At 40.4% G+C, this 16,317-nt stretch overlaps 1 protein-coding gene across 1 annotated transcript in view; it reads left to right on the top strand.

Annotated features, from left to right (window-relative positions):
• Positions 1 to 16,317, top strand: part of SRD5A2 (steroid 5 alpha-reductase 2) — a 32,663-nt gene that overhangs the window by 1,274 nt on the left and 15,072 nt on the right. The window lies entirely within an intron of this gene.

The raw sequence follows: 16,317 nt of genomic DNA on the forward strand, positions 1-16,317 counted from the left end.
AGCAACTCCGTGATTCAAGACCTTTTCACCATGATAAGTAGGCAGAGACTCTATGCAAGGAGAAAACAGAGTCCAAGGACAGGGAAAGGTTGCCAAAACCAGGCCAAGAATTTGAATAGAAGCACAGCCTTATATTTGAGTGGAGAATTTCTAGGATCCCAAGGTCAAGGAAACCTGGATTAGAAATCAGGGTACAGAATGCCTCTGGAAGCTGAAAGGCACAATCCTCTCTCTCTCTTATAAGGCCAAAGTGATGCTCTGTTTCAGGAGGAGGAAATGTAGAGAAACTAATTTCAACCTGTTTTTCCTTCTAATCGTGTCTTACCCCTAGATCTCTTTTATTGGTCACAGTTTAATATTTATGCAATCTTAGCTGAATCCTCACTCCTTTAGAAAGAAATGTTGGCAAGCAATAAGAACCACAATTTCAGAAATGGGTGTCCTTTCCACAAGTAGTTACTAAAAGCCTATTGGGAGCAAAGTGAGGGACTAGTTATTAACCACTTTATTTTACCCAGATTTAGATATTTTAATTTGTACAGAAAGAGGGATGTTGGGTGTAGGGTATAAGAGACCAACTTTGACTTCACTGTTTTTGGAACAGGCATTTGACAGAAAAATATGATTCTATCAGTTACTTTTATCTTCAAATTTACTACTGTCTGTTAGCGCCATACGCAATATTTTATGAGATCATTTTAATGATTAGTGTTTTCTGACAATCTTATTAACATAATTTTTAGACTTGTTTTTAAAACCGAGAGGCACTTTGTACAATAAATTATGGCTGGCACATTAAAAAACACACGAAGGTAATTACCCATAAAATGAATATCAACATATTCTACATCTTCTTCAGGGGAAAATTTAAAAATCTAAGTAAAGGATCTGGGTATTGATGCTGCCTGAGGGGAAGTTGTCCACTGACAGATAACTCTGAATTAGTTAATAAAGAGGTGCTGTTTGCTCACCTTCCCCCTGTGTGAGCTCTGTCTTTGAAGCCTCTGTAGTATTAGATCTGTTATCATTTTGAGTGTTTACACTCTGTGTGTTTTATGTACCAATCCTCATGTTAACCCATTTAGGTAGGCACCCATATCACCCCTATTTTTGCAGGTGGAAAATGGAGGCAAGCAAAGTTCACACAGCAACGTGGGAGCCAGGTTCTGACCCAGAGAGTTTGAATCCAGAATTCAGATTCTTAGCTACCATGATAAACTATTTGATATTTGTACTTGCTGCCTCATACTTGCCTTTAAAAACACTATATTAACTTTTAATTTTTTAAAATTCTAAAATAATGAATGTTCACTAAAGAAAAATTGAAAACTACCAAAAGTAGAAAAACATCCGTAATTTCAACACCTGTTTATCAATGGTTAGTTTGGAAGCATTTCCATCAAGGCTTTTGTTTTTTTCCAAATGTATTTTTATTGATTTCAGAGAGGAAGGGAGAGGGAGAGGAAGAGACAGAAATATCAATGGTGAGAGAGAATCATTGACCAGCTGCTTCCTGCATGCCCTGCACTGGGATTGAACCATGACCTCCTGGTTCTTGGGTCAACGCTCAGCCACTGAGCCATATTGGCAGTGCAAGGCTTGTCTTTTTTAAAATTTATTTTTCAATTACAGTTGACATACAATATTATATTAGTTTCAGGCATACAACATAGTGATTAGACATTTATATCTTACAAAGCGATCACCCAGATCAGTCTAGTACTCATCTGACACTATTCATAGTTAACAATAGTATTGACTATATTCCCTACCTTGTACTTTACATCCCTGAGACCATTTTTTTTAACTGGCAATTTGTACTTCTTAATCCCTTTCACCTTTTAAAAAAACTTTTATTTGTTTTATCTTTCAATTATAGTTGTCATTCAATATTATATAAATTTCACATGTACAGTATTAATGTACAAATATTTATATAACTTATGAAGTGATCCCCCCATGAATCTAATAACCACCTGGCACTGTACATGGTTATGACAATATCATTGACTATATTCCTTATGCTGTATTTATATTCCCAGGACTATTTTGTAACTATCAATTTTGTACTTCTTAATCCCTTCACTTTTTTCACCCAGTTCCCTAACCCCTGTCCCATCTGCTGACTATCAATTTGTTCTCTGTATCAATGAGTTTGTTTTTGTTTTGCCTATTTTGTTTTTGAGATTCCACATATACGTGAAATCATATAGTATTTGTTTTTCTTTGTATTCACTTAGTATAATACCCTCTAGGTCCATCCATGTTGTCACAAATGGTAGGATTTCATTCTTTTTTATGGCTGAGTAATATTCCATTGTATATACATTTATTGATGGGCACTTAGGTTGACTCCATATCTTGGCTATTATAAATAAGGTTGCAATGAACATAGGGGTGCATATATCATGGATCTTTTTGAATTAGTGTTTTGGATTTCTTTGTTATTTTTGTTGTTGTTAATCCTCACCTGAGGATATTTTCCTGTTGATTTTTAGAGAGAGTGGAAGGAGAGGGAGAGACAGTAAGAGACAGAAACATCGATATGAGTGAGATACATCAATTGGTTGCCTCCCACACAGGCCCTGGGCTGGTGTGCCCAACCAGGGCGGGGGATTGAGCCTACAACTGAGTTACGTGCCCTTGACCAGAATCGAACCCATGACCCTTCAGTCCAAGGGCTGGCAGTCTATCCACTGAACCTCGCCAGTTAAGGCCAAAGAGAGAATCTTAAAAGTAGCAAGAGAAAAGCAGTTATTTCTGTACAAGGGAGCTCCCATAAGACTTTCAGCTGCTTTCTCAACGGAACTTTGCAGGCCAAGAAGGATTAGCACAAAATATTCAAAGTGATGGAAAGCAAAGACTTACATTCAAGATTACTCTACCCAGCAAGGCTATTATTTAGAATCAAATGAATGCTAAAGAGCTTCTCAGATAAGAAAAAGTTAAAGGAGTTCATCACCACCAAACCAGTATTACAAAAAAATGTTAAAAAGGACTGCTTTAATAATAAGAAAGAAAGATCAAAACATAAATAACAAAATGGCAATAACTACATACCTATCAATAATTACTTTAAATGTAAATGGATTAAATGGTCTAATCAAAAGACATAGGATGGCTGAATGGATAAGAAAAGGAGACCCATACAAGAGCCCCACTTCAGATCTAAAGAAACACACAGACTGAAAGTAAAGGATGGAAAAAGCTATTTCATGCAAATGGAATGAGGGGGAAAAAAAAGCTGGGGTAGCAATACTTATTTCAGACTAACTAGACTTTAAAACAAAGACAATAATAAGAGATAAAGAAGGGCATTTTATATGCAAATGCAAAGTTATGGAAGCAACCTAGGTGTCCATCAGCAGACATTTGGGTAAGGAAGATGTGGTACATATATACAGTGGAATATTACTGTGTCATAAAAAGAACAAAATCTTACCATTTGTGACAACATGGATGGACCTAGAGGCTATTATTCTAAGTGAAATAAGTTAGAGAAAGACAAATACCATATGATTTCATTTATATATGGAATGTAAAAAAACAAAATAAATGAACAATCAAAACGGAAACATATAGATACAGAGAATAAACTAATGGCCACCAAATGAGAGGGTGGTTAGGCGGTTGGGTGAAAAAGGTGAAGGGATTAAGAAGTACAAATTGGCAGTTAAAAATAGTCATGGGAGCCCTGATTGGTGTGCTTAGTGGTTAGAGCATTGGCCTATGCACCATAGGGTCACAGGTTCGATTCCCAGTCAAGGGCACATACTAGTACTTGGGTTGTGGGTTTGCTTCCCGCCCCTGGTTGGTGTGTGTCAGGAGACAACCAGTCAATGTGTCTCTCTCACAAGGTTTCTCTCTCTCTCTTCCCCTCCCTCCCTTCCAGTCTCTCTGAAAAGCAATGAGGAAAATGTCCTCAGGTGAGGATTAACAAAAATAGTCCTGGGAAAACGACAACATAGAGACTACAGTCAAATAATATTGTTATAATTATATTTGGTGCCGAACAGGTTATAGACTTATTAAGGGGACCACTTAAAAAAACCAAATCCTCTCTTGAGGATGTATTTGTATTGATTTAGAGAGAAGAAGGGAGAGAGAAAGAGGGAGAACCATTGATGTGAGAGAGAAACGTCTATCAGCTGCCTCCCGTACATGCCCCAATCAGGGATTGAACCTACAGCCGAGGTATATATCCTGACCAGAATCAAACTCACCTGGCCAGATTTTCCAACCAACTGAGCCACCCAGTCATGGCTCATGGGGACCACGTTTAAAAAATATATATTTTTATTGATTTCAGAGAGGAAGGGAGAGGGAGAGAGAAAGAAACATCAATGATGAGAGAGAATCAATGATCAGCTGCCTCCTGCACGCTCCACACTGGGGACTGCGCCTGCAACCTGTGCATGTGCCCTGACCGGGAATCCAACTGTGACCTCCTGGTTCATAGGTTGATGCTCAACCCCTGAGCCCTGCCAGCTAGGGGTGGGGTGGGGGGAATGACCAGTTTTTAAGTTATACACATGTCTAACCACTATGTTGTATATCTGAAACTTATATAATATTGAATATCAAATGTAATTTAAAAATAAATAAAATTAAATATAAAAAGCGACCAGAGTGTCCTGGTCTCCCGTAGCCCTTTGTCTTTCTTGGATGAAATCCCCACTGTTTCCACAGCCAGATGTGACAGGGACTCCTCTTCCTGGGCCTGGGGAGCCTAGGGTGGTGCTGGGACCCCTTACTTCTTATGGGGGGGGGGTGGGCTCTGCAGCCAAGGTATCCCTCCTGATTCTTAATCGCCACACCATGCATGTGGAATGTGCCTGTTCCATGTCTCCGCCCCTACCACCAGTCTCATTGTGGTTTCTTCTTCACATCCTTAGTTATAGGACTTCAGCTGGTCTTTGGGTGGTTCTCAGCGATGGTGGTTCTATAATTTAGTTGTAATTTTGATGTGATTGTGGGACAGGCGAACACAGACTTTTACCTACTCCACCATCTTGACTAGCAGTCAAGGCTTTTATTTTTCTTAGCAGAATTTTACACTTGTTATATTTACACTTGTTATATTTACACTGGTTATATTGAACATATATGTATATGGGCTTTTTTCCTGCCTGACTACCTAAAACTTTATAGTAAGTATTTTCACACATTATGGAGTCTTTGTGGAGGCTAAATGGTGGCTTGTGATTTTATCTCATGTAAGCATGATAATTTACCTATCATTAATCTATAGTAGGACATTCAATTTCCCCCTTTTTTGATGTGGGTGGAGAGGAGGAGCTGGGCTAAATAAAGCTACATCTACATCATTTTCAGAACTTAGGACTGTTCCTAGTCAATACTCCCAGAGAGGTTCAAAGAGCATTTTTGCTTTGAGGCTTTAGGAGTCCTGAGGCTTGATGATGGTACAGTAAGGAGAAAGCACCAGGCTGCCTTGGCTTTACCCTGGCCTGTGCAGAGCTTTGACACAGAGAATATGATGGAGGGACAAGGGCTCAGGAAGACAGCTGGCTCAGGTGTGGCTTAGACTCTTTTGCAAAATATCCCCCGGGATTGTTCAGAGCAGCACTATGTCCAGTTGGATAGAAGTTAAAACTCTTTGGACTTTTCTCCATACAAGGGTGACACTAGAATGTTAGTTGCAAAAGGGAAAAGGATTTTTGTCTCATTTTTTAATGGCAGTGTCTTCAGTGGACAGAAAAGTACTCACGTAGTTGGCACTAAAATTTGTTGAATGCATGAATGATTTCTACTTCTGACATCAGTACAGGCAGTATTGTGGGGGAGCTGGCGATTGCTTAGACATCATTATTGCTGAGACGGTGTAAGCTAGGTCAACTCAGAGAATTCCCCTCCCTTTGGAATCTATTGTTGTGGATGTTTGGATGGTTTAATCACATGAAAATGACTGCTGCATAAGCATGTTACCTAATCCCACTGTCGAGATTGTTTGAAGTTAAACTTATCTCACCTCCTGTTGACCTTGACTTCAATCCTGGAATGATCCTTTGCCCAACACTCTCTGATGGACTTCATGTTCCCAAGCAGCCTTGGTGTCCTGTGCAATGGCTATCACATGTCCTATGCCTGTAGCAGCTGATGCCATATTCCAGCTTTGGATGTGATCTTAGTATTTGGATAACAAAAAGGTGACTGTACTGTGACCTTCCACAATGCACAGCCAGAAGCAGAGTGGAATGCACACATTAGAGTCTGTGTGAATTTGAAGAGATCTTTCCTGAGGCTTAGCTGCTAAGACAAATGACATTTTCTAACCAGCCAAAACATAAAGGATGGCTTCACATTTTATTTTTTAAAAATTATTTATTTTAGTGGGAATTCATCCTTTATTATTTCAGATCTGCCTTTTGATTTATCAGTCAGGCCATTCTCCAGCAGCGTGAATTCTTCCTCATCCTTCAAGACTCAGATCAGGCGCCACTTCCTCCAAGAAGCCTTCCCTGAGGCCCTTCTCTGTAAATCCAGGTGTGATGTGGTTCCTTGGGCTTTCGCAGCAGCCAGGGTGGCCTTTAAGGAAATTTCATCCTCGTCTGTCTACCTCTTCATTTTACAGAAGCAAAGGGCCAAGAGGTTTAGTCAGTTAGGGGCCAAGAGGGGGCTGGGACTTGAAACTCCTGATGTGCCCGCCCGTATTTCTACAATCCCATACGAGGTGCAGGTGTCTCAAATACTCGGAAGTAATCAGCATCACGAAGGCCATTACTCATTGGCTGAGAGTCAGAATGATGGTTGATGCCTACATTGGACATCATCTTGATACATTTCTCCTCTTGCAGATGAGGAGGAGGAAAGGCCCAGGCAGGATAAGCCACATTTTTGTGATCACTTAATCCCGTGTTTAGGACATTCATGAGGGATAATTTGGATCTACTAAGATTAACTGGAGGGTTCTTTTTTTTTAAAAATATATTTTATTGATTTTTTACAGAGAGGAAGGGAGAGGGATAGAGAGTTAGAAACATCGATGAGAGAGAAACATCGACCAGCTGCCTCCTGCACACTCCCCAGTGGGGATGTGCCCGCAACCCAGGTACATGCCCTTGACCGGAATCGAACCTGGGACCCTCCAGTCCGCAGGCCGACGCTCTATCCACTGAGCCAAACCAGTTAGGGCCTGGAGGGTTCTTTAGAATGGAGGGGGTGATGATGGTCAGCAAACTTTTATTATTATTTTTTTTTGTAAAAAGCCAAATAGTAACCACTTTAGGCTTCGTAGACATATAGTTTCTGTCGTAACTACTAAAATCTGCTGTTACAGCATGAAAGCAAAACAGACAAATTGTAAACAAATGAGTAGAGCTGTGTTCCAGTAAAACTTGGTTTACAAAAACAGGCAGTATTTGGCCTGTGGGCCATATTTTGCCAGCCCTTCCTAAGAAAACCATAAATGATGTAGCTTTATATTCAGTGCCCTGCTAACTCTATAATGAAATTTTGTTATATTCTATAGCAAAGCAGTAAGCATGTTTTAAAGAATTTCTGCTACATTTAAGTAGGAATTAAGTAGTAAACAGAATTTTCTGAGAATTCATGGGTTCTAAGCCCTTTATTTGAACCTTTGTGGGAAATAGTAGGAGTCTAAGAGTTTACATTGTAAATGGGTTGACATCATAAGCACATCTGACAAATCTAGAGCTGTGTTTGCCAAAAATGGAAACAAGCTTTAGCGATCTTGACCATTCACTTTTATCACATTGAAGAAATGATCAACTTTTTGTCCATTTGATTTTTAAAAATTTATTTATTATAATGAGAATTCATCCTTTATTATTTCAGATCTGTAAGGTGTTTTTTTTTTAATTACCTTTATTGTTGAAAGTATCACAGATGTCCCATTTCCCCCACTTCTGACTTTTGATTCATTTAAAATCTGTGTCACTTAAAAGGAACAGACAAATTAAGTGCCCTGGAAGTACACAAATTGAGAAAGTAATGTGTAAAAAGTCACGTGACGAGAAAGGGGCAGAGTTCATAGGTCTCCTGATTCTTTATCAGAGTTTCACATGTTCAGAACTCTGCTAAGTCCTATGGGAAACACAAAAGCCATCCAATACCTGGTGCTTATACTCCAGGAGGAAGGCAGGAAAGAACTATCCTTGTGTGTCTGTAACTCTTTCTTTTGTGAAAGTTGGATGGCAGCAATGTCTCACGCTGAGAGGCCCAGAGCAAGTAGGAAAAAGCAAATTGAGGGAGATGTGACCCTAATGGGGACCATGGTCGTACCACCGAACATGCTGAGGTTTCTGGTGCCTGTCCGGGTATGAGTGTGCGTGGAATAGAGGGCAGATGGGTAAGTGGGTTTTGAGGGAGCCCAATACACGGCATCCCTCTTCCCCACCCAAGTTCAGAATCAACAGTGAGATAGACCTAGGAGACAGATGGCCCCTTACTAGTGGTGAAGCTGGTTGGTGAGAATGTGGATTACATTGTGGATCATGTGGGCCTCCTAAACCTGTATCTCAAAAATACTCATCAATAACCATGCCTGAACAACTACAGGCTTTTCCCAGCGGAGCTGTTCTGAAAAGACAGCAGAGTGAGCCTAGGGCTGAGGTACCTTTCAAATTTACCAATCATGTAATTCACTTCTCCTTCCCTGGGGAGGAATGGGTGAGGAACTGTGGGAAGGCCAAGAAGGATGCTTTAATGAAGAGCCCTCAGCAAGAAGGACGGGGTTGGGGGTGGCATGAATGTGTTCTGTTATCAGATAGAATACAGAAGTTGTCTACTTACTGATTTTTGTCAGAGCCTGGCAACTTGGTCTGGCAACTCCCCATTCTGCTTTCTGACTCCCTGCCATGTATGGCAACAGGGACATCAAGTTATTTAAAAAGTTGCTATGCACAACCCCGGAGCCTTTAAAACCCTCTGAACTGAGGCCAATAGTGCAATTTGCCTTGTGGTTATAGAAGGGGGATAAGGGAAGGGGAAACCAATATTTATTGAGCTCTGGGTGTTCCAGAAATTACATTACGTGTTTTACATTGGTTATTTCATTTTAGTCCTCGAGACAATCACTATTATTAACCCTATTTCACAAGCGACTGCACTCTATCTGATTGTTGTGATTGGTGGGAGTGAGTGGGAGTGATGGGCAAGCACTTGAGCTGGTCCTCAAAGATGGTCTATTTCCAGATTTGTGGGTGGGAATGTAATGTTCAGTCAGGAAAGGGGCCTGAATGGTGACCTATGACTGAAAATTGCCCTCCATGTACTTTGTTTTTTAATTCCTCTCCTCTTTTTAATTTCCAAATATTGTTTGTATCTGTGCCACAAGATCCAATTCTACTATCCAAGCCTTAAATCAGGCTCTGGGCCATTTTCAGAATTCTTCCATCACACTTGCTTCATGTTGTGAAGGCTGATCCTAGAAGTTACTGTGAAGAAAATGTGACAATTTACTTTTGACATTTTTCCCACCTGATGAAACATCCCAAGACCCATTTTTGTGTACAGTCTCTGACTTATCTCCTGCCTCTATCTGCCCTCTTTAGCAGTAGTGCATGCCCTCACTTCAGTCTTTCAGTGAATGTTCTTTATTTTCCCAAAGTCACATATCTGATAAACACATCTAAATACTAGAGAATTGGGTCCTTTTTTTCCTTATAGAGTTTTGAAAGTGTTTTTTATATATTCGACATAAAGGTCTTTTACCAGATATATGCTTTGCAAATATTTTCTTCAAGTCTGTGTGGCTCATCTTTTTCATTCTCTTAACAGTGTCTTATGAAAAGAAGTTTTAAGTTTTGGTGAAGTCCAATTTTTCTATTTGGTTTTGTGCTATTGGTATCGTATCTAAGAAATCTTTGCCTAATCTGAGATCACAAGGGTTTTCTCTTCGGTGTCCTTATAGAATATTTATAGTTTTAAGTTTTGCATTTATGTCTATGATCCATCATGAGTTAATTTTTAAATAGGATTAGAAGTATGAATCAGCATTCTTTTTTTGGCATATGGATAGCTAATTGTTCCCATAACATTTATTGAAAATACTTTTCTTTCTCTAATAAATTGCTCCTGCACCTCATGATATGAACAAATATTTCACCAAAGAAAACATGGATGGCAAATAAGAACATTAAAAGATGCTCAACATCATTAGACATTAGTGAAATGCAAACCAGACCACCATGGGATAGCATTATGCAGCCACTAGAATGGCTAACATGAGAAAGACTGACCATACCAAGTGCTGAGGAGGAGGTGGAGGATCTAGAACTCCTGATGCTCTATCCACTGAGCCAAGCTGGCCAGGGCTACCCATTATTCTTATATTGCTCTTTCTGATGGAGTCAAATAGTTCTTGTAGAGTTCTTTTATTTATTTTTTGCTCTCAAGTCTCTCTTTTTCCATCTGTGTCATTTGTAGATTTCTATATTTGATATCACTAATTCTTTTCTCTACCTGGTCAACTCTATTACTTAAGCTTATTAGTTCATCTCTCGTATTCAGTTCTTCAGTTACAGAATTTCTATTTGGTTCTTTTGCAGTTTCAATCTCTTTGTTAAACTACTTCTTTTGTTCATTGATTTTATTTCTGAGTTCATTAAACTGCCTATATGTGTTCTCTTGTATCTTGTTGAGTTTTTTTTAAATTTATTTTGATAGTTGAGAGTATTACAGATGTTCCCCATTCCCCCAACCCCCTTCAGGCTCCCATCTCAACGCACTACCAGTGGTCAGCAAACTGCGGCTTGCTAGCCACATGTGGCTTGTGAGCCGCGGTTTGCCGCTCTGTTGACTAATGAGTTTGCCGACCACTGATAGACTCTCGATTCCAATAATTACAGGCTGTTATTGTTCCTTGTGATTAAGCCCCTATCCCAGTGGTCGGCAAACTCATTAGTCAACAGAGCGGCAAAATGCGGCTCGGGAGCGCATGTGGCTTGCGAACCGCAGTTTGCCGACCACTGCACTAGGCCTTCACTGCACTATTGTCTGTATCCATGGGCTATGCATATATGCATATAATTTCTTTGGTTAATCTCTTCCCATCCTTCCTTCCCCTTTCCCTCTGAGATCAGTCTGTTCCATGCTTCCATGTGTCTGAGCCTATTCTATTCATCAGTTTATTTTGTTCATTAGATTCTGCATATAAGTGAGATCATGTGATATTTGTCTTTCTCTGGCTTATTTCACTTAGCATAATAATCTCCAGATCCATTCATGCTGTCTCAAAAGGTAAGAGATCCTTTTTTTTTTTTTTTTTCAGCTGCAGAGTATTCCATGGTATAAATGTACCACAGCTTTTTTATCCATTCATCTATTGCTGGTCACTTGGGCTGTTTATAGATCTTACCTATTGTAAATAGCACTGCTATGAACATAGAGGTGCATATATTCTTCCTGATTGGTGTTTCAGGATTCGTAGGATATATTCCCAGATGTGGGATCACTGGGTCAAACGGCAGCTCATTTTGAACTCTCTATCATTTCAATCACGTATTTCCATGTCTTTAAGTTTCTTTTTGGAGAGTTTTCATTTTCTTTCTGAGGTGCTTTGTTATCTTGGTTATTCATGGTATTTGATGGATTCCTTCTCTGTTTAGGCATCTATGACAGTGTGCTGTGGCACACTAGTATGCCACAGAATTTTTAAAATATGCAATACCTGACTAGTGGGGGACACTGACCTCTTTTTCCTTAGGTTGTCAAATAAAACAAAATGACAACAGCTAGCACAACAATACCCTTCTGTTGTGAATGAATCAAAATTATACCCATTTTTTTTGTCAGTTGGCAAAAAATGTACATTTTTTTGGTGTGTCACAGAATTTTAGTAATTAGTTTTATGTGCCATGAAATGAAAAAGGTTGAAAATCTCTGATCTATGGGAATGAAATCTGCTTTTTCCTTTGAGTGGTATTCTCTATTTAGCAGGTGGATAAGAAGTTTTCCTTTTGTTTTACTGTAGGTGGTGCTGAAGCGCAAGTCTTTTAATTACGTTTGCACTGGCTTCTTGGATCTCTGTAGGGTAGTGGAAAATGCCTTACTTTCCCTGGGGAGGAGGGAATCTCCATTATGTCTAGGTTGCCTCAGTCTCAGGGCACCACTACGTGTAGGAATGTTGCAGCAATGGGGTTTTGAGCTGGTGAAATCCCAATGCTGTCTGAAATCTCAGTGCTGTTCCAGGAGGTTTGGGGGAAAGTTCACAGAATTTTTCCCATGGTACTACTTTTCTTTTTTAAAATATATTTTTATTGGTGTCAGAGAGGAAGGGAGAGAGAAAGAGAAGATAGAAACATCAATGATGAGAGAGAATCATTGATTGGCTGCCTCTTGCATGCCCTCCACTGGGGATGGAGCCAGCAATTCAGGCATGTGCCCTGATGTGGAATTGAATTGTGACCTCCTGGTTCACAGGTCGATGCTCAACCACTGAGCCATGCCGGCTGGGCCCATGGTACTACTTTTGATAGAAAATGGTTAACCATTCTATGGCTGAGAAAAAAGAATGTGGTTTTATTGAAATGAGCCTCTCTTCTACTAGATATGGCAATTTAATTTCTCTGTGTGGACACAGAATTTGGAGAAGCCAAAATATCTGGTCAATGCCAATTTGAAAAAATTAGTGAAACCAGCCCTTGGAAGTTATTATGCCAGTGGTTTTTAATCCTGATTGCGCATTTGAAATCATCTGGGGAAATGCACAATGCCCTATACCTAAGGCTCTGATTAACTTGTCTTCAACGTGCTTCCTCCTTTCAGTATTCCTAGAGCCCTTCAGGTGATTTTATTATGCAGCTCGTAAGAACCTCTGAGGTAGACAAGTGCTCATGTAACTGATTCATTAAACAAACAAACAAACAAACAAACAGTAACTGTAGGAGAGCAAAATACTCAATAACATAAACCCTGGAACTAGCTTCACCTGGACTTGAATCCCAGCTCTGATCTTTTATAGCTGAATGATCCAGGGTCCTCAAACTACGGCCCGCGGGCCACATGCGGCCCGCCGAGGGCATTTATCCGGCCCGCTGGGTGCCGCTGCCTGTCCTGCTTAGCAGCGGACTTGTCCCGGGCCTGCACTGCGCATAGGAATTTGTTCATAGCTTTTTTTTTTTAAACTATAGTCCGGCCCTCCAACGGTCTGAGGGACAGTGAACTGGCCCCCTGTTTAAAAAGTTTGAGGACCCCTGTAAGACTAAGTTAATATCATTGTGCCTCAGTTTCCTTATTTGTAAAACGGGAGCCATTAGAATACCTATCTCCTGGGGTTATTATAAATATTAAATGACTTTATATGTGCAAAATAATTAGAACATTACTTAGAACATAGTAGGCACTCTAAAAATATTAGCTGTCTGTGATCCTTCGCTGGTATTTCCTCCACTGGATGTCTGAACTGAAATTAGTTTCAATGGCCTAATGTTACTCTAACAAGGTGTTTAGTTCCCTGTGGCTGCTGTAACACATGACCACCAACTGGGTGGCTTAAAGTAACAGACAATTTCCTCTCACCATTCTGGAGGCCAGAAGTCTGCAGGGTGTCAGCCAGGCTGTGCTCCCTTTGGAAGCTGTACAGGAAAATTCATTCCCCGCCCCTGTCAGCTTCATGTGGCTGTCGGCATTCCTTGTCTTGTCGTTGCTTCTCCGTACTGTCTTCCCATTGCTTTTCCCCTCTGGGTCTTTCTTCTTTTTCTGTCCCCCCACTTTCCCCCCGTTTCTTTTTTTCTGTCCCTTTCTTGTTTAAGGATACATGTCATCTCATTTACGCTCCATGCAGATGATCCAGGATAGTTTCTTCTCAAGATCCTTAATTTAATCACATGTCTTGCCATATAAGATAATTTTAACTTTTTTTGTTATAATAAAGTAATATTCAGAAGTTATTTGAATTAGGGAGTGGATATATCTTGTCTAAGGGCCACCATTCAACCCACTACACAAGGTCATAATGAAATGTAAGCAGATGGGATGCACCACTGATTCATTCTGTGTTTAGTCACCTTTGCAGTTGGCCTACACATCCCACTCTCTAATCTGTCCAAAACCGTTATTTATAATGACAGGTAAGATCTGAGTATGCAGACAAGTGAATGTTTATTGCCAGTGTTATTTCTCGGGAAGGACTCAGGGAAGTGGGCCAAGGGCTCAGAGGGCTGGCTGGCCTAATGCCCTTTGGCATACGGAGAGGCTCCAACAAGGAAAGACATCTTGGTGGGTTCTGCTCCAAAGGGAATCATTTGGGGGAAACTCTATTTTATGACTGAATGCAACCTAAAACCTTCACCAATTCTGGCTTTAAATTTGGAAAAGTTTGGTGCTTATTTCCAAAGAGAACAGTGTGATGGTGCATTAATCAGGACTCTCAGTTCCAAGTGACAAAGAAATCAATTCTGATAGCCTTAAGTAAAACATGAACTTATTAACTCTCATAACTGGAAAATTCCAACTTCAGGTCCAGATTGCTGCTGTGGTTCCAAAGATACCATCAGGACCTGGGTTCTCTCTTCAGCTCTTGGCTCTACTTCTCTTACTGGCTCTTATTCTCAGAAAGGCTGTCCTTTGGGGTGGCAAGACAACGGTAGAATCTTTTTTTTTTTTAAAAATATTTTATTGATTTTTTACAGAGAGGAAGGGAGAGGGATAGAGAGCTAGAAACATCGATGAGAGAGAAACATCGATCAGCTGCCTCCTGCACACTCCCTACTGGTGATGTGCCCACAACCAAGGTACATGCCCTGGACTGGAATCGAACCTGGGACCCCTGAGTCCGCAGGCTGACGCTCTATCCACTGAGCCAAACCAGTTAGGGCACAACGGTAGAATCTAAGAGCTTATATCCTCTCAGATCCAAGGCATGTGGAAAAAAATAGTTCTATAAAAAATATAGACAAAACCTTATTGGGATTTGTTGGGTCACATGCCCATCCTTGAAACAATCACTGTTCTGATTGGCTGAGGAGCATGGAGAGGATGAACCCCGTCATGGGCTAAGACTGGGTGAGGAGATGGGTCCCTGGTGGAGAAACATGGTAGTTACCGTAAGAAGGAAGACTAAATGTTCGGTGGCAAATATAACAAGATCATTGGACTGAAATGACTGAAAACCAAACCTGTCTTCTCTTGAAGGGTATGTGGGACTTCCCCCCAGTTTTATACTTTTATTTCAATTCCCATTTCCACTTGGAAATAAATTGCTTTGAAGCAGAGGACCCTCATATAAATCCCATCTTTGTTGCCCTTTGTAGCTAGCTGTGTGGCTTTAGAAAAATTACCACACCTTTGTGAGTTTCATATTCTTTACTGGCCCAGTGGTCACACACACGCGCGCGCACACACACACACACACACACACACCTCAGGATAGATGTCTTCTTATTAGGACCATCATCACCAGGATGCATAAACAGAATAAGCCTCCCTGAACACCGTCTGATTGACATAAAAAAATCGATTTTGCCCCTACAACTCTTTGTGTGTGGTCCTAAAACATGTCTGAAATTCCTCCCATTCAAGTGTGTCATTTGGTTCAAAGCAATGTGTTTCTAGGGAGCCAGGTGAAAATGCAAGTTGATCCCAAGAAGAGGCAACATGAAATCCTCCAGCACTGACTACTACTCACATGCCATCTTGGATGGGATGAGCCAGACAAAGTCATCTTGTGAGATGATTTTTATTGCCACATGCAAGCCAACCATCAAGACCTTCAGAAAAATGCTCTCTCCTTCCACATCTGTTAGGATTCTTCTCTCACAACTTCTTTTGTCATGCAGGCATGGTCTTTATGTTCCCCAGGGATACCCAATGCCATAGGGAATATCTACATTGAAACATTATGTCTATAGTTCTTCTTTCCCCAAGGGTCTCCAGTTGCAAAATGGCACGTCTCCTCCTTAATCACAATTATCATTTTCACAGTGAAGTAGAAATTAGGTAGGGGGGTGCCATCTGATCACTATTTGATTAAAATAACCATGTGAGGCATGAGTGAGTGACAGGCTCAACTTTTTTTTTCAAGGAATAGCGTTTATCTTCAATCTTCTATTTTGTGTAAGAGGTTTGTTGAGCAGGATTCTTAGGTCTCTTTCCTAGTCTCCTAAGATCAGTTGCAGATGTATCTACAACAGGTGCTAACTCCACTTTTGGGATCTTATTGGGCATAGGTTTTAGCCATCACTTAGAAGATAATAGGAGGTAGAACATCCTGAAGGATTGGGAAAAAGGAATGGTAGGTTTCCAGAAAAGAACTAGAATGATTTGAAGACTGGGAAATTTCCAGGAAAAAGAAACTGTTTAGGGTGTGAACATCAATGTCTATGTCAGGCATGACTG

Source organism: Plecotus auritus, assembly GCF_963455305.1.
Source record: "Plecotus auritus genome assembly, chromosome: 8".
Taxonomy (NCBI): Eukaryota; Metazoa; Chordata; class Mammalia; order Chiroptera; family Vespertilionidae; genus Plecotus; species Plecotus auritus.